Here is an 18,990-nt window from a genome sequence, read left to right on the forward strand (position 1 = left end):
TGTTCTTTTTGTAGCTGTACTAGTATTGGTGTGTCTATGGTTTCGAGAACGGTATTCTGTATTTTAGGGTGTGAGGAGGTACATCAGATGATCACGTGGATGATGTCATCAGTGATGTCATTTGAGATGTCATCGGTGGTGTCATCAGTGATGTCACTGACCATGTCATGAGTGATGTAATATGTGACGTAATCAGCAATGCATTGCGGGGGCATGAGTTATAGTTAGCACAACTAACTATAAAGGCCGAATTTCTCTTGTTTTGTATGAGTGAAATGTCCAATTAATTATGATGTCCATGAAACTTGTTTTTTCAGTGAATTTCTGAGGTTTTTTAAATGCTAATTTCTAACTATAATGTCCCTGAAACTTGTGGTTTTTTCAGTGAATTTTATATATATGTATTTATTCTCCTCTCACTCTTACAAGAAAGGAATCAGCACTCAGGTTGTAGTTTGGAATTATTTAATCTGCAAAGGACGTGATCCACGGGTTTCAGCTTGTCCGAACCTTGATAACGATACAAGACGTCATTGTAGCATCCTTTTTTAAATGTACAAATGCCTAAAGTTGCAAACATTAACAAAGGACTACATATTACTTTAATCTAAAAAGCTGGCGGCCCTATTGGCCTGGTCACGATGTGAAAATTTAGGAATTGATACAATAAAGAAAAGAAAACAATTGTTAATACGCACACAATGTAATTTCAGCATGTCTTGCCCCATGACCGCCATACCTGTATGTTCATCAACGTGACTTATTCATAATAAACATACTTAGGATTGCAAACATCAACATAAACAATGGAATACACATTACTTAAAAGTGAAAGGCTATCAGCCATATTAATCTGGGCAAGTTGCATATTATAATGGTTCTTACACGAAAGAAAAGAAATAAAAGGGGTGTTAATATACACACACAATCCCTAAATAAAGTTCTAGCGATTATAGTTCCATTCCATTTACAGCTCATTTAAGATGTCATGAGTGATGTAACTGACCATGTCATGAATGATATAATGCCTGAGGTCATTAGCAGTACATTGCGGGGTTGTAAGTTATGGTTAGTTCAGGTAACTATAACTGCTGTTTTTTGCTGGTTGTGTAGGAGTGAAATCTGAGTCTAACTATACCATCCCTGTAATCTTTGTTTTTTTCAGCAAACTTCAATTATTTATTTCTAACATTAAGTAAGATGCATATCACAGTGGATGGTGGGATGTTGGAAGCAGGGCCTGGCATTGTGCTGCCCCCACCCAAGCTTGCTGCTCCTGCCTTCCCTCCTCCTAGCCATCCATTGTGCAAGTCCATGTCCCTGCTCCCTTATTACAGCCCTGTGTGGCCGTTGTTCGGCCACTGGCCTTTCCGTCTTCTCTGAACATTTAGCTTGCTGCCCCATCCACCTCCTCCCTATCCTCTATTGTCTGAATCCATGGACTAGCCTCCTCCCTCCTGCCATGCATGGTCTGATGTGCTGCCACTGACCTCCATTTACCATGATGTACCAGTGAATGAAAAATGAATGAATGAATGAAAAACAACTTATAATGGGCAACTAAAACCCGAAGGCATCAAGGCGCCTAACAGACAAAAGTCCTCAAAAAAGGCAGAGACAAAAACTACAGGTAGGCTTTGGCAAAAAGACGGGTCTTCAAAGCCTTTCTGAAGGCTTGCATAGTAGGCAGGGACTTAATTTCATCCGGTAGGGTGTTCCACCATGTAGGCGCAAGACTCGAGAAAGCTCTGCCCCCCCACTTAGCTCTACGAATGCGGGGCGCTCGTAGCAGAGACTTCTTGGCAGAGCTTAAATTTCTGGAAGGGCTACAAGGGACCAAAAGGTCTCCTAGTCCTCCCAGGCTATTTCTCGCCAAGGCTCCATATGTCAGGCAGAGAATTTAAAAAAGAATCCTATCCTCCATCGGGAGCCAATGAAGGAGTTTCCTAGCAGCGGTGGCTGATGAACGTCTAGGCAGGTCTAAAACAAACATCGCTGCGGCGTTCTGAACCATTTGTAAGCGCTGCAGCAGGCCCTTGTTGATCCCTGCATACAGCGCGTTACAGTAGTCCAATCTCGACCCTATGAGGGCTACCACAACTTGCTTTCTCGCTTGCGGGGACAGGTAGTGTTTGATCTTCCTTAGAATGTGGATAACACCCCAGCAGGTGGCAATTGTTCTGTTCACCTGCTGCTGCATGCTAAGCGAGGGGTCGATCAGGACTCCCAAATTCTTAGCAAGGCCCGTAGGTGCTGGACAGGCTCCCAACGAAGTGGGCCACCATTCCACCGACCATATCTCCTCCTTTCTGCCGAACACCAGAATCTCCGTCTTCTCGCCGTTAAGCCTCAATGAATTGCTTATCATCCATTGGGCGACTGCCGCCATGCATAGTCTAAAATTGGAGGCAGTCAGAGTGACAGACTGGGCGAGGGACACCAGAATCTGCGTGTCGTCGGCATAGGAGACTACCTCCATCCCAAAAGATCTGATAAGCCTGGCCAGTAGGGTTAAATAGATGTTGAAGAGGGTCGGACTTAATGCCTACCCCTGAGGAACCCCACCGTGCACAGGAAGGGATGGAGATAGAAACTCTCCCAGCTTGACTCTCTGTTCTCTCCTATCAAGAAAAGAGGTCAGTAGGCTAAGTGCAGACCCCTCCACCCCTATCTCCCTCAGTCGAGATGTTAATACCGAGGGAGAGAGGGTGTCAAACGCAGCTGTGGGATCCAGGAGGATGAGCAGGGTAGTCTGGCCCCTATCCACTCTAGTGCGGATGTTGTCGAGCACAATGGTGAGGGCAGACTCCTTACTGTGCCCCCTCCTGAAACCATGCTGCGAATGATTAAAAAGATCGGCGTTTTCCAGGAAGGCTGAGAGATGCTGGTTCAGATGTATTTCCAGCATCTTTGCAGGGCTGGGAGCAGGGAAATGGGGCGGAATTTTTTTAGCACCCCCGGATCCAACGTGGGTTTTTTCAGCAGTGGTTTCACCACTGCCCTCTTCCACTGCGATGGAAAAATACCGTCCCTCATCGCCCTATTCATGATCTCCAAGAGTGGCGGCAGCAGAGTCTCCTTGCACTGCTTTAGGAGCTTGAGGGGGCAGGGGTCTAGCGGGAGCCCGATCTGATCCTGCTGAGAAGATTCTCCAGGTCTGAAAGAGAAAGGGGAGGAAAGCTACACAGACTACCCTGTAAAGAATCCTCAGCCACCAATAAGGGGGGGAGAAGGAAGGGGGGGAAATGGATAATGAAGTCTTCTGCAACTCTAACGCAGCATAGATATCCCCAATTTTTGATTAAAAAATTTGGGCAATGTCGTTGCAGAGCTGTTGAGACCCAATGACGGGGTCAGACATCTGCAGGGAGGTGAGAGAATCCACGATTTTAAAAAGCTCTTTCGGAGAGGACAGGGAGGTGGTACGAGTTGTAAAATATTCCTGGTTGGTTCTGATAACCTCAGCCTTATACCTCCTCAATAATGTTTTATGAGCTACTTTGTCCTTAAGGTCCCAGGAAGCCCGCCAGAGGCGTTCCTGTCTCCTGACTCCCTGCCTAAGAAGCCTTAGCGACTCAGAAAACCAGGGGGCCGACGACCTTTTCCTGGCGCAATAACGCAGGGAGGCCGGGGCCAGCTCATCCATTGCTATTTTGACAGCGGTTTCTAGTTGATGTACCGCCATGCCTACATCTTCCTCCCGGGAAATAGCCTCACTAGGGATCCTCGGGGCAAGTGAATCATTAGAAATATTTTTAAAATTTCTCAGAGATTCCATTTTACTCCCATCCTTAGCTTTACTATTCGTGGAGGTAAAGGTCAATTCTATCGGGACGGCAAAGTGATCGGACCACGAGAGAGGAAACTGGTCTTTGACAGTCAGCCTCCCGTCATTCGAAAAGATCCCGTCAAGCGTATGACCCGCCTGGTGGGTAGCCTCCTTTACTCGCTGTTGTAACCCACAAGCAGATAAGGCATCAAGGAGGGAGAGGGTTTCCGTGGACTCCAAATTCTCTAAATGGTAATTCAAGTCCCCCAGAATCGTTAGGTGCTCGAAACCAAAATAGGGTTCTAACATGACGAGCAAATTTAGTCCAAAATCATTTCTGGACCCCGGAGGTCGATAGATGAGGATGCCCGTGAATGGGATCACATAAGGACCATTTAAAGAGAAATAAAGGGCATGAAAGGCATCCTGAGGGTCAGTTAGAGTGATGGTGACATACGAGACCCTCCTTAAACAGAATATCTAACCCTCCCCCTATCCGTCCGACTCTATCCTGCCTGACCAGTGTGTAACCTTCTGGGACAGCTTCCACCAGATCAGGGCCCGAGGAATCTTTGGCCCACGTTTCGGTAACAAAGACCCAAGAGGGTTTTCTATCTAGGACAAAATCCTTAAAGGCGTCATTATGTTTTATAATTGATCGTGCGTTTAAAAGGAATCCATGTTCCCTCAAGGCGCAACTGCCCATAGTATCACCTTTCGCGCCCGAAATAGGGCCCAAGAAAGAAACAGACCCAACGGAACCTGTCTGAAAGCAGACACATGGGGGTGAATTAAGAAAATCCTCCGGCCTGAATTTATGATGGCAAGACATCCTGGTCGGATGAAAAGTCAGCAGATCCTGCCAAGAGTACCTGGTAGGAGGGAGCTCCCCAGCAACCACCCCAGTCGTCCGCCCGAACAGCCCGTCCTCAGCGCGGACGGGTGCAGACGGGCTGGACTCTGGCGTGACTCCGGCGATGCTTCGGCACACACGCAGCGCGCACACGCTGCGCGCCACCATACCAGGATTTTAAAAGGCTCTAGCTAGTCAGCCTGACGGCTAGAACGCTCGCCCCAAGTCTAAAGCGTCCCCTCACAACCCCCAAGATGGCGCTCCATGTTGCCCTAAACGCGATGGCCAGCCCGCTGAAGCCGCGGTGGGGGGCACAATTATGGTGCAGGCAATGCGGTGGGTGAGCTAAAAGCAAGACGAAGTGCCAAAATAAATTTAAACTAAAAAGACAAAACGGAGAAATTTAAAAGTATAGCGCCGCCTGATTTACAAAGCGCAGCGCGCAGTGATGTATGCCTTAACAGGCAAACCCACCTTTGCTGGTTGTCTAAATAGTCCACACCTGATTGCCTCTAGCCAGTCAGCCTGACTGCTAGAACGCTCGTCCCAAGTCTAAAGCGTCCCCTCACAACCCCCAAGATGGCGCTCCAAGTTGCCCTAAAAGCGATGGCCAGCCCGCTGAAGCCGCGGTGGGGGGCACAATTATGGTGCAGGCAATGCGGTGGGTGACTAAAAGCAAGGCGAAGTGCAAAAATAAATTTAAACTAAAAAGACAAAACGGGGAAATTTAAAAGTAAAGCGGCGCCTGATTTACAAAGCGCAGCGCGCAGTGATGTATGCCTTAACAGTCCACTCCTCCTGCCCTCCATTTCCCAATTCTATGCCCCATCATTGACCTCCTGCTTAGACTCTGTGCTTAGCATGCTGGCCCTATTCTCCTTCCCCCTGCCCTCCGATGTCTGTGTGCATTTCCCTGCTCCACCCTTTATGCCCACCATGTTCCATGGACCTACCACTCCTATCTACTCTGAGTATTCTTTTGAGGTGCCACTCCCCTCCCACCTGCCTAGCAATGCCAGATGACTGTAACCTGTCCCTGCCACCTCCACCCTGCCTGTGCACATTCAATGACCCTATCCCCTTCCTCCTGTCCTCCATGGTCCATTTTACTGCCACACCTTTCTGTCCTCCCTGGTCTGTTGTGCTGCAACTGCTCCTCCTGCCTTCCCCGCGTGGCCGATTGTGAGGCCCCTTCCCCTGAACTCTCTTGTCTGTGCCCAGATCCTGACCCTCCCTTCTATCTTCCATGGTCCTTTGTGCATACCCCTGCACCCTCCTTCTTGCCCATCATAGCCATTGTGCTGCCACTAACCCTCCCACTTGCCATGCATGGTCCTCTGTGCTGCCACAGCCCTTCCCACCTTCCCTGTGTGGTCAGCTAGCTGCCCCTGACCCCCTTCTACCATCCCTCCATGGTCTGTGTGTATGCCATTATAGTCTCACTGTTGTGCTCCATGGTGTGTCTTGCTTCTAGTGCCCATCCTGCCTGACCTCCATGGTCATCTTGCTGCTCCTGCCCTGCCCCCTTGCCCCCAGCCCTCAGTCTCCATGTGCAGACCCCTATTCCCTCCCTCCTGGCTTGTCTGTTCCATTGTAATGCCCCTGATCTGTCCCGCCTGCCCTTTATGGTCCGTTATGATGCAGCTTTCTCTCCTGTCTGTCCATTATGGTCAGCTAGCTACCATTGCCTCTTTTCCCTCTGTTCTCCATATGTATGGTCCTGTCCCCTACCTACTGCTTTCTATGGATTGTTGTGCTGCACTCCCATCCCACATGCCCTGTATGGTGTATTGTGCTGCTGCAAACCCTGATGCCTGCCCTGTAGGGTCAGTTTGGTGTACCTTTCCATGTCCCTTCTGTCCTCTGTTATCCGAGTCCATGTCCCTACCCCAATTCCTCCTGCCTTCCATGATCCAATGTACCATACTTGCTAACATTATGAACTTGGTAAGAGGGAGATTTTGAAAACAAAACTGGGGTATTGATTTTCCCCTTTGACTTACATTGAAAAAGAGGAGATTGTAGACAGGAGACAGATCAAATAAAGCCCATTTGGCCTTAAAAACATTGGACGTTTCCTGGCTGAATCGGGTCTGTTGGAATGTATGGTTGTACTACCACTGCCTCTTTCTTCTGCCCACAATAGTCTATTATTTTGCCACAGCCTCTCTTGCTAGTCCTGTATTGTTGGTTTGTTGCCCCTGCCCCCTTTCCACTGCCCTCCATAGTCTGTTGTGCTGCCACTACCCTTCCTGCCTGCCTAGTGTGGTCAAATTGTTGCCTCTGCATCCTCCTACCTGCCTTCAATTTTCAGAGTCCGTGCCCCTGGCCTCTGCCTCTCAACAGTATAGTAATGAACAACTAGATTGCTAATATTATATATTTATTACAAAAGTGTGGAACGCCTGACGTCATCTTGATGTAATCAAAACTGTAATACCTAAAGCATTGCCTTTAGAAATTACATATATGAGAGGGTCTTATTTGCATCAAAATGATGGTTAGTGCTCTAAAAAACTAAAATGAGGACATATTTTCTGAGTTGTCGAATAGCGACAAAGCACTTTTAAATTATTTGTTATCTTTATGTTTTTTTATCCAGTTGACCACTTGATTAAATGTTGCACTTAGGGGAGAGGATGTGGTGTTATTTCCAGAGCTGCAGACTTTGCAAATGGGAAATCAGGTTGGAGTTTCTGCTTCAGCTCGACATTCTGTGAATCTGGTCAAATGACTTACTCTCCCCATGTCTAAAACCAAAATGAATTTGTTCTTGCGTGATGTAGCCAATGCCCATGTAAAGCACTCCAATACCTGACAAGTCTGCACTATATAAAACTGCAAAAACACAAAAAATAAAGAGTGTTTTGCCCACTTCTGTCATTGGGCTACATGTGGGCTACATCTGGGTGATATTTGTGCTACATTTCGGCTCTTTTGTCTCTGGTGGCCATCTTGGGAGATTTATTTGCTATGAAGTTTCCTAATTTCCTCATTTACTGCAGTCTCCTCAGTAGGAAATGCTTTTTTACTTTGATTCCATCAAGAAGGTATTCAGATATGTCACACATTTGCCATAAATTCTGAATGTTAGCACTCTAGTTGCTCATTAGATCACTGTTGTAAAGTGACAGCTCACCATGGAAGTCTGCTGCTGGTATTAAACATGCATGTTTCAGTCTGCTTGTCAGAATTTGTTAATGAAATAGAAGAGGATTTGAGAAGTCATTCAAAATGTGCCCTCATTTTTCTTTCTTCAACACTAATCATAATTTCTATGGCAAAATGAACCCCCTCATTGTCTTCTTTTTTAAATGTAATGTTTTAAGTGTTACCAGTTTATTCCACTGAAGATAGCTTCAGGTGTTCCATACCTTTGTCATACGTAAGACAGTAAGCGCTCTAGTTGTTCTTAAGACCACTCTGGGACATTCTGTCATTGAGCTATGCGTGGGCTACATCTGGATGATATTTGTGCTACATTTTGGCTCCTTTGCCTCTGGTGGCTATCTTGGGAGACTTATTTGTTGTGAAGTTTCCTAATTTCCTCATTTACTGCAGTCTCTTTAGTACGAAATACTTTCAGTTTTTTACTTTGATTCCATCAAGAAAGCATTCAGATGTGTCACACATTTGCCATAAATTCTGAATGTTAGCACTCTAGTTGCTCATTAGATAACTGAAGTAAAGCTACTGCTCACCAGGGAAGTCTGCTGCTGGTATTCAAAGTGCATGTTTCAGTCTGCATGTCAGAATGTTTTAATGAAATAGAAGAGGATTTGAGAAGTCATTCAAAATGTGCCCACATTTTTTTTCCGCAGCACTAATCATAATTTCTAAGGCAAAATGAATCCCCTCATTTTGTTCCTTTGCATATTAAATGTTTTAAGAGTTACCACTTTATTCCAATCAAGATGGCTTCAGGTGTGCCATAAATTTGTCATAAGTAAGACTGTTAGCGCTCTAGTTGTTCTTTAGAACACTCTGGGACATTTTATTATCTGGCTATACTTGGGCTACTTCTGGGTGATATTTGTGCTACATTTGGGCTCTTTTGTCTCTGGTGGCCATCTTGGGAGACTTATTTGTTATGTAGTTTCCTAATATCCTCATTTTCTACAGTCTCCTCAGTAGGAAATACTTTCAGTTTCTTAATTTGATTCCATCAAGAAGGCATTCAGACGTGTCACACATTTGCCATAAATTCAGAATATGAGCACTCTAGTTGCTTATTAGATCACTGTAGTAAAGCTACTGCTCACCTGGAAAGTCTGCTGTTGTTATTGAAAGTGCATGTTTCAGTCTGCATGTCAGAATTTTTTAATGAAATAGAAGAGGATTTGAGAAGTCACTCAAAATGTGCCCTATTTTTTTCTTTCTGCAGCACTAATCATACTTTCTATGGCAAAATGAACCCCCTCATTTTGTTCCTTTTTAAATTAAATGTTTTAAGAGTCACCACTTTATTCCAATCAAGATGGCTTCAGGTGTGCAATACGTTTGTCATAAGTAGGACTGTTAGTGCTCTAGTTGTTCTTTAGAACACTCTGGGAAGCTGCAGTAGAACACAAAGGAATCAACTGACTGTCTCTGCCCTTGTTGGATGTACATGTTTTACTGAGAATGTCAGACATCATTCTCACATGACTGAGAAAGATAATGTGAATTTACAGAAAATATAGTCTCAGTTTAGCTTATAGATCACCTTCCAAACCTCTGTGGGAAAAGCATAAGATAATAGTTTTCTCTTAAACATGATTCTTGATATCCCAGCAAAAGGCTTTTTCACATGGTAAAATCACCTTAGAACATACTACAATTCCTAAAATGAGTATGGTACCATCAACAAATGATTTATAATATACCTAAAGTATTAAAACCTTATATTAACTGCAATGCTTTTTAATGAGGTGCTATCATGTATATTGGTCCCCAGATGGCTGCCAACACTTCTTGGATGAAGTGCTGGCAGCCTATCAGATCTCACAATGAGATGCGTGGTTAGGCTCCGCCCAGGTATATATATTTCTTTTCCATTAATATTTAAAAAACTACTGAACGGATTTACACCATTTAACAAAAAGGGCTCTTTCTCAACAGGGCTACCGTTTTGCCAAATTTGATGTAATTCCATTCAGCAGTTCGGGCTGTAGACGTGTGAAAAGTTTCCTATGGAAAATTGCATGAAGAAAACACGTTTTGGGACCCCCTTTTTTCTCTGCCCCTGCTTGGCAAATCACCCCAAAACTTTTGAAGATAGGAGTGGACCGAAGCGGGCCATACATATTTCACAAAGGTTCATCAATCGCCGCCAAAGTTATTGGGAATAGAATGTTGCGGTTTTCCTATTGTAACTAGGTCCTAACTATAACTACCTATTGGCAACCTCCAGTAAGTAATATATATTACTGACAAACACTCACCTGGCACTGAAGAAGGCAGGTTTTGCCGAAATGCATTTGCCGAAGTGTATTCAAATAAAGCTACCTCCGACCTGATTCCCCGCTGTGGCTTCTCTCTTTTCACGGAAGGAGGTGTCTTTGTATTGCTACTACACGGTTGCCTGTGCCGGGTTTCAGAAGCTCCTGCATTTTCAAGAGGCTCCTACTTCACTGGCGCGGGTGGCTGCGGTTGCTCCTTTGTTTTGTTCCGAGGTATCGAATGGTTGGAGCTCACCTGCTATCCAGGATGAAAGAAACACGTTGCAGAGGAAACCTTTCCTCGCTCTGGGCCTGCTGCATGTCATACGGACCCTCATGCAATGGACTCCTGGTGGCACGGTTTATGCGGCGTGGGGACCCAAGGAGGCCTTTTATTAATCATATTCAGGACTGTGGCGGTGGTTCTAATCTCCTGAATGTCCGGATGCCTCACCAGATTTACACCCGTTTCCAGCTTAGCCCAGTACCATCCAGGGGCATTCTGGAACTTGTGGTCTGCCGCTACACGGTGGGCTAGTTACACTAGGACACACCCACTCACATGAGATTACGGTGCTAGGGTGGAACCAATCAGTGATGAGGAGGACTAATGAAAAGGAGAAGGAACTCGCCTCCTGACAAACACTCACCTGGCACTGAAGAAGGCAGGTTTTGCCGAAATGCATTTGCCGAAGTGTATTCAAATAAAGCTACCTCCGACCTGATTCCCCGCTGTGGCTTCTCTCTTTTCACGGAAGGAGGTGTTATATATATATATATATATATATATATATATATATATATATATATATATATTACCTACTGGCGGTCGCCAGTAGGTAGTTATAGTTAGGATTTTTTTCAATGTTAAATCTCAAAATTCTATTTGGAATAACTTTGGCACCGGTTGACGAATCTGCCTGAAAATTTCCTGAAAATGGCCTCGCCGAGCTCCGGTCCTTCCTTGAAAGTTTGGGGGGGATTCGTCAAGCGGGGGCCGAGATAAAAGGGGGGTCCCAAAACGCGTTTTCCCCATGTTAATTTCCATAGGGCGGTCGATTTCACTTTTAGCCCGAACGGCTGAATGGATTTACACCAAACTTGGCAAAATTGTAGGGACTGGTAGCCCGATGTGCCTTTGCTATGTCTCAAGATATGTGCTCCAGTGGATTTTGAGTAATTTAGGTTCAAAAAAATATATATATCTATAGCAGCGCACCGGTGCGCGCACCGGAGAGCGCTCCAGGCGCGACACGCGAGGTGCGCATGAAAAGCTGATTGGCTCTCGGGTGTCTGTAAACATTCCAAACAGTCCAGAGCGGTCGCCATCTTGTGTCTCGGTAAAATCGAGACATAAGAGGTGGCTAAAACAAAGTGGGAACTGACCATAAGGCGTCAGGGATAGACCCCTTTGACCCCCTAGGTTTGATGTGGGGGCTATAAAAGGGCCCCGCGGGGCATTTAAAATATTTTTTTTTTTTTCGTTTTGCGCGGGGGAAGCGCACGGTGCGCGCACCAGGTAGCGCACCGGGGAGCGTAAAATGAGGGAAAAAGATGACAGTTTTCAAAAAAATGAAGTTTTTATTTAGAAATTGGAGGTAGTTCTAAAAAGAACTTTTTTTTTCTTCTTTTTGTTGTTTTATATTTTTTTTGTGTTTTTTGAACTTTTTGAACTTTTTTTGGCTTTTCAAAACAGTTTTATATTTTTTTTTGTATTTTTTAGGGGGAGAAACAAAAAAAGGGAATTGAAACTGGCTCAACTGGAGCAAAAAAACAAAAAACCCAAAAAATTATTTCTTTTTGGGGCACTTGTGATTATCACCTGCAAGGACGATGAGCTTAATACTTTGTTCCCCATAGGAGATAAGCTTGCCACAAGCAGTACAAGTAATTTTAAAATCAGCAAATCTCGGCTGAATGCAAGGCATCACCTCAGATGTTTCTGGTTGCGAGGAAGTGGGTTGGTTTCTTTGGGAGGGGGTCCTTGATGACTGGGGGAGGTTACTGGCCAGTTCCCGGAACTCTGCTCGAGAGTAGTTGTTTGGATGCTTTCTTGTCATGTGCCGAATCATGGTATAGTTACCAAAAGAATATTTCTTGTTTGGGTTGCCCCGTGAAAGTTCATCATTGCAGATGAGGCAAGTTACCTTGGGAGCATTCACCTTTTTTTTCCCCTCTGGAATTGAAAAAAACTGCCAAACAATGTGTGGTTTGGGTTTATAAGGTGTATTTTCTTCTGGCAGCCATCTTCTTCTCCCCTCCTCCTCTTCCTCTTCCTCCTCCTCCTGTTCTTGACCACCAATATAATTTGGAGCTGGTCCTCTTGGTGGTGGTGGTGGTGGTGGTGGGGCAGATGCACCAGCTGATGCTACTAATGAAGCCATTATTTAGAGCAAAAAAGTAGAGAGAGCAACAAACAGGTCTTCCTCAGTCAAAGGACAAAGTCAGAATAAGGAAAAAAGGTGGGGTCTTTCATCATTTAGAAAAAAAAACTGTCCTGAACCAATGAGAAGTGTTATTTTCAGGTCACAAGACCAGGGGCTTCATCATTATGAAACTAAAACTGTTATGAACCAATGAAAAGTGTTATTTTCTGCTCACATGACCCGACGCGCTTACGCTACGCGCCCGGGGGCGCGGCCCGGGTCGCGCAGCGTAAGCGCGCCGGAAGTTTACGTTGTGCGATCGTATTCGCTCGAGTACTTCCGGGTGCGCTTACGCCGTGCGTATCACGCGGTCGCGGCTACGCGATACGTCACGATCATGTTTTCGTTTGCGATATTGACGCTTACGAGACGCTCCCCGGAGCGCGCCCGGGGGCGCTTTTCAGAAATACGCTTTTCGGGGCGCACTCCGGGGCGCGCTCCAGGAGCGCTCCCCCCAAAAATTAAAAAAAAAAAAATGGGATAATTGTAGAGACAGGTAGCCCTATTCTGAAGTGGTTTGTAAAAAAATTAACTTTATAAAAATATGTATTGTGCTACATTGGGCTTAATATATGTTAGAGCCAAAATGTAGCCCAAATGTAGCCCAAAGTAGCCCAATGTAGCCCAAAGATGGCCACCAGAGATCAAAAATTGTAAATGTAGCCCAAAATTCAACTAGATGTAGCCCAACTGTAGCCCAATGACAGAATGTACCAGAGTGTTAAAAAGAACAACTAGAGTGCTAACAGTCTTATTTATAAAGTGAAACTTATAGTTAGGAATTAGCATTAAAAAAACCTTTGAAATTCACTGAAAAAAACCATAGGTTTCACACCAGTTATAGTTAGGAATTAGCATTTAAAAAACCTATTAAATTCACTGAAAAAACCATAGGTTTCACACCAGTTATAGTTAGGTGGAAATTTTACTGATATAAAACCATTGAAATTCCCACGTTATAGTTAGTCGGACTCACTATAACTTGCGCGTGCAATGCACTGCTGATGACGTCACATATTACATCACTCATGACATGGTCAGTGACATCACTCATGACATCACTGATGACACCATCCTTGTGACACAGTCACAGACCTCCTCTCAGTGTAAAGTAACCCTTGAGACACATATTCAAAAATAGAAACTGAAATTTTTAAAAAATGGTCATACCTATATCAGTTACAACAAGCAATTCTGTACTTCCACTATCTATGTACACATCCATTCATTCACCAACAGTTCTATATAGTCACTCATACATATACTCACTCATCATATGAAGAGATACACCTATACATCCTGTTACACACCGACATTCATCCAAAAGTTACTCACACACATATTCACATGTGCAAATAAACTATTGAACAACCATTTATTTGAATATAGAGTTATACACACACTTCCACCTTACTTCTATTGAAAATTACACATATTTATTCTCTTAAACAATCACTTATAGAAACACATACTTATTTAAACAGGAAATCTTACAATCTCTTACTCTCACATATACTCACTTATATACATCAATATTCATATATACTAGATTAAAACATATGTAGTTACTGATAAAGACACTAGTGGGACAGTCATTCACTCACTAACAAACACATATAGATACTCATCCACCCATACAGTCCTGTACATATGCTGTCTTCAAAACACATACAAACAAAGAGTCAGTCACTCATGCATCTATGTGCTAAGTAATACCTCCACCAAACCATATAGACACTCATACTGATACTACTAAAAATATCAAATAACCCATATACATACGCATGTAGCTACTTATCAACACACGTAGCCACTTATACACAAAGTGAAACACTAATATATGAATTTAAATATTAAAACATAACTCACTAATATTTATTTTTCAGAAAGACACATATTCACTGGATGGTGTCATCAGTGATGTCATGAGTGATGTCACTGACCATGTCATGAGTGATGTAATATGTGATGTCATCAGCAGTGCATTGCACGCGCAAGTTATAGTGAGTCCGACTAACTATAACGTGGGAATTTCAATGGTTTTATATCAGTAAAATTTCCACCTAACTATAACTGGTGTGAAACCTATGGTTTTTTCAGTGAATATATATATATATATATATATATATATATATATATATATATATATATAAATTCAATGAAAAAACCATTGGTTTTAGGCCATATATAGTTAGGGATTTGCATTTACAAAACCTTATTTTACTCGCATAAAACCATTGAAATTCCATATATAGTTATAAGCGCTAACTATATATCGCGCACCCGCAATCCACTGCTGATGATGTCACATATTACATCATTCATGACATGGTTAGTGACATCACTGATGACATCACTGATGACATCTCAAATGACATCACTGATGACATCACTGATGACAACATCCAGTGACTGTATGTTTCTGTAAAGTTAAAATATGTCTTACATATTGAAGAATGAGTGGATGTATAAGTGTCTGGATGAAGGATTTAGTAGGTGCATGACTGACTGTATGAGTGAGTGATTAAATGTGTCTCACTGAGTGCATGGGTTAGTGACTAAACTGTTTTAATTTGTGCATCATTATGTCTGTTGTTCTGTAAACTGCTGCATGTGTTGATCAGTAGCTATATGAGTAACTGTATGGGTTATTCATTGGTTGTCCAAGTATTTGTATGGGAAACTGAGTGTGTGTGTATGGGTGGCTGGGAGGTGTGTGACTGTACATAGATGTGTGAGTAGTTGATTCACTATATGTATGGATTCAAAAGTGTATGTGGAAACAGCTGTATGGGCGGTTGACTGTGCATGAGTGTATTAGTGAGTGAATGGATATCTCAGTGCTACATGTCAAATTAAGTACATATGTAAAACACAGTACATGTGAGAGTTGACATCTATAAATAACTGTGCATAAGAGCCAGTGAATGTGTGAGTGGCTGTATGGATCATTGAGAACATGTATCAGAGATTGTATAAGAGAGTAAAGTAAATATGTGTTAGTATATGTTTGAATAAGTAAGGTGTGTATAACTGTATAGTTGAGAAAATGGAGGTGTGATTGATTTTTGGCATAACTGACTAGGTGTGTGAGTAACTCCATGGATGAGTGACAGTCTGTGACTGTCTGTTTACACTGGTTGTATCTAAGGTTATATTAGAGTCTGAAGAGGTTCATGGTATTTTCACATGAATGATATCATCAGTGATGTTATCAGTCATGTCAAATGAGATGTTTTCAGTGATGTCATCAGTGATGTCATTTGAGATGTCAACAGTGATGTCATCAGTGATGTCACTAACCATGTCATGAATGATGTAATATGTGACATCATCAGCAGTGGATTGCGGGTGCGCGATATATAGTTAGCGCTTATAACTATATATGGAATTTCAATGGTTTTATGCGAGTAAAATAAGGTTTTGTAAATGCAAATCCCTAACTATATATGGCCTAAAACCAATGGTTTTTTCATTGAATTTTCAAGGTTTTGTAAGTGCAAATTCCTAACTATATATCCACTATAACCTATGGTTTTTTCTGTGAATTTCATTGGTTTTTTAATAGCAAATATGAAAAGCTTTAAAATGTCAAATACGTGATAGATAAAAACATTTTCGTATTTATGCACGCTGATGTGCTTTGAACGCTGCCCCCCCCCCCTCCCCTCTTTTCTCTTAGTAGTACTCTCTCTTTGCAGATACTGAACAGTAGTTAACGCAGGCCTTTGCCCCCGTTGTAATCCGTCGTGCCTGCTTGTCTCTCCATTTGATTGATTGTTATCCAAGCATTTACTGTTTTAGAATTGGTTCTCTTTGGATCATTCTCTATTTACAAACAAGCACAAAGTCGCAATACTCTGTTTAGTTTTTGCAGATAGTGAAAAATCGTGTAAAAAAATAAAAGTAATCGAGCAAAATCAGTAGGCCACTAATTGGATCTCTTTTTGACCTCGCTAAAATAGAAATATTAGGAACAACCCTTCATGAGAAATACGAAAATAGTGAGATGAACTGAGCTCCACACCATGAGGGCTGCAAGACAGCTCGACTCCGTCACCCACCCCGCCCAAAATAACGACAAACCCTATGCAAATATTAAAAATATAGACAACACACCAGCAAAGAAACAGGGTAAAACATTTTATTAAATAACTATTTACATAACTATTTTATACTTTTTATTGCCCGATCCGGCTAGCTCAATCGATCGAGCATGAAACTCATGCACTCTGATAGCAAGCGTTGCTACTGATGCTATGCAGACCAAAACTGGTTTTCAGTTTGTACATTTTTCTAGATTTTTCAATCCAAGGTTGGTTGACTTTGTAGAACGATGGCTTCAGATTTTCAACATACGGTGTGGTGGCGCGGACTGGGAGGGGGCGCTTCGCTCCTGCCCCCTCCCCAAGTAAGTTTTTCATACGTGAAAGTACGTTAATGGTTTGGGTCCCTGAGTTGCTTCAATGTCACTGCCATTCTCAAATGGCATAAGTTCTGGATGTTGGGTGCCATAGTTAAGAGTTCTGAGCAGTGCTTGTAACACTGTCTGAAGCTTATTTCCACCTACTGCAGCTTCACTATTCTCAAAGTAAGTGAGTGTCGTTTGTGGACCTGACTGCATTAGAAAACAATGTGATATGTTACCTTCCTAAACAGCTTGACGGAGGCCCCTGAGGGGCGGTGTGATGGCCATGGACTCGGAGAAGACGCTTGGCTCCGACACCCTCCCCAAGTCTTATAGCACTGGTGTAGCCTGAGATCGCCCCCGAAAATAATGTTCGAAAACAATAAAAAGCGGCTGAGGGGACGCTTTCGAGAATGGAGCCCAAGCCCTAGCAGGGAAGCGTCCGAGTTCAAAGGTGTCCCAGGGCCATTTCAGTGCACCAGGCCCAAAACCGAAGAGCTGTCCGCCATTTTAAGAGTCCTGTGGCAGGCGCCTATCGCTGCACCGCAAGAGTGGGAGCAACTCAACAACATGGTGAGCGAGACGCTGTAGCCGCAAGAGCGGGCGCAACTCAGCTGGATGGCCGCCACCTGGGGAGGCCCGTTCACGCCGCCTCCCCCACGGCCCCCCCCCCCCCCCCTGGGCCGCCGCACGCCAATTTTCGGAGCAGCATTGTAGGATACCAAAACCAGTGCGGCAGTTTACTGGACATCACCTGGGTGCCATCAACATCTCAGCGCGTTCTGCTGCCTTGGGACTATTCGCACAACAGACCACTACTGACGAGGCCTCCCCTCGCCCCACCCGGGACGCCCCACGCCAATTTTCGGAGCAGCATTGTAGGATCCCAAAACCAGTGCGGCACCCAGGCGACATCACCTGGGTGCCGTCCAGAACTCTGCACATTGTGCTGCCTTGGGACTATTCGCACAAAAGACAGCTTCTGACCATTGTTGCTTTTTTGGGTGAAAAATGTTTAAATGTTTTTACAGTTTTTGTTCCGTTCATTATAGTTAAATGTTAATAAAGTTTTCAAATCTAACTTTGTTGGAGTGCTATATATGTTTAAAAAATCGGGTGAATGGGGCCTTGAATCGGGTTATTGTCATGTGTGGGCTTTGCAAGTGTACTGCTACAAGATCGGACATTTCAAACTCAAATGCACGTTCTTTTTCTTACCTTTCCGAAGCATGGAGCGCAATAGCAGGCAGAGAAAGGGTGACGCACGTGTTGAACACTGCCTGGCCTGGCAAGTTGCTGGCAGTGCCCCCCCCGCCCGCTCCTGAAAGAGGGCACACACACACCGCCGCCCCGAGTACTTCACAAATCTTTAAAAGACCATGCGCTTGTTCATGAGGCTTAAATGGTTTATCACCCCTTCTAGAACCCCTGCATCGACCCTCTGACGTTTCCTGGAAGAATTAGCACGTAACACAATACCAAGCCCTGTCAGCTGAAACTCCCGAGAAATCATGGGGCATATTATCAAGGGGGTTTATTTCCGCTTTTTGGACTTTAAAAGCCAAAAAAAAAAGAGATAAAATTATCTCCCTATTACCAAGCTGTCGCTAACACCAGTTAGTGACAGCTAAAAGGTGATAGCGACCATCTTGGGCCCCGCTTTGCATATCAGTGATATTTATCACTAATGACATGCAAAGTGGGCGTGCCAAGATGTTAGCGACTGGAAACAGTCCCTATCCATCGCTATCTCCTATTACCAACTTTTGGAGATATTCGCGCTAAGCGCGAATATCTCCAAAATCTAACACCTGCCCTGAGCAGTTCTTAGCCATGTTATCCAATGGGAGGTGGATAACATGGCTAAGAGCATTTGCTCGATAATACATGAATATCGCTGACTTTTCTGCGATAATAGCAAAGTTTATCTGCGATAAAAATCGCCGATGTGCGGCGATAATTTTTGTCTCTAAACAAGTTAGAGACAAAAATTATCGCTAGTTGTTCGTAATATGCCCCCGGGTTTTTGCTTGCAGAAATCGGGAGGCGGGAGACTAGCACTGAAATCAGTAGTCTCACGCCTGAATAGGGAGGGTTGGCATGTCTGAATTCTC

This window comes from Lissotriton vulgaris, chromosome 12, assembly GCF_964263255.1.
Source record: "Lissotriton vulgaris chromosome 12, aLisVul1.2, whole genome shotgun sequence".
Classification (NCBI taxonomy): Eukaryota; Metazoa; Chordata; class Amphibia; order Caudata; family Salamandridae; genus Lissotriton; species Lissotriton vulgaris.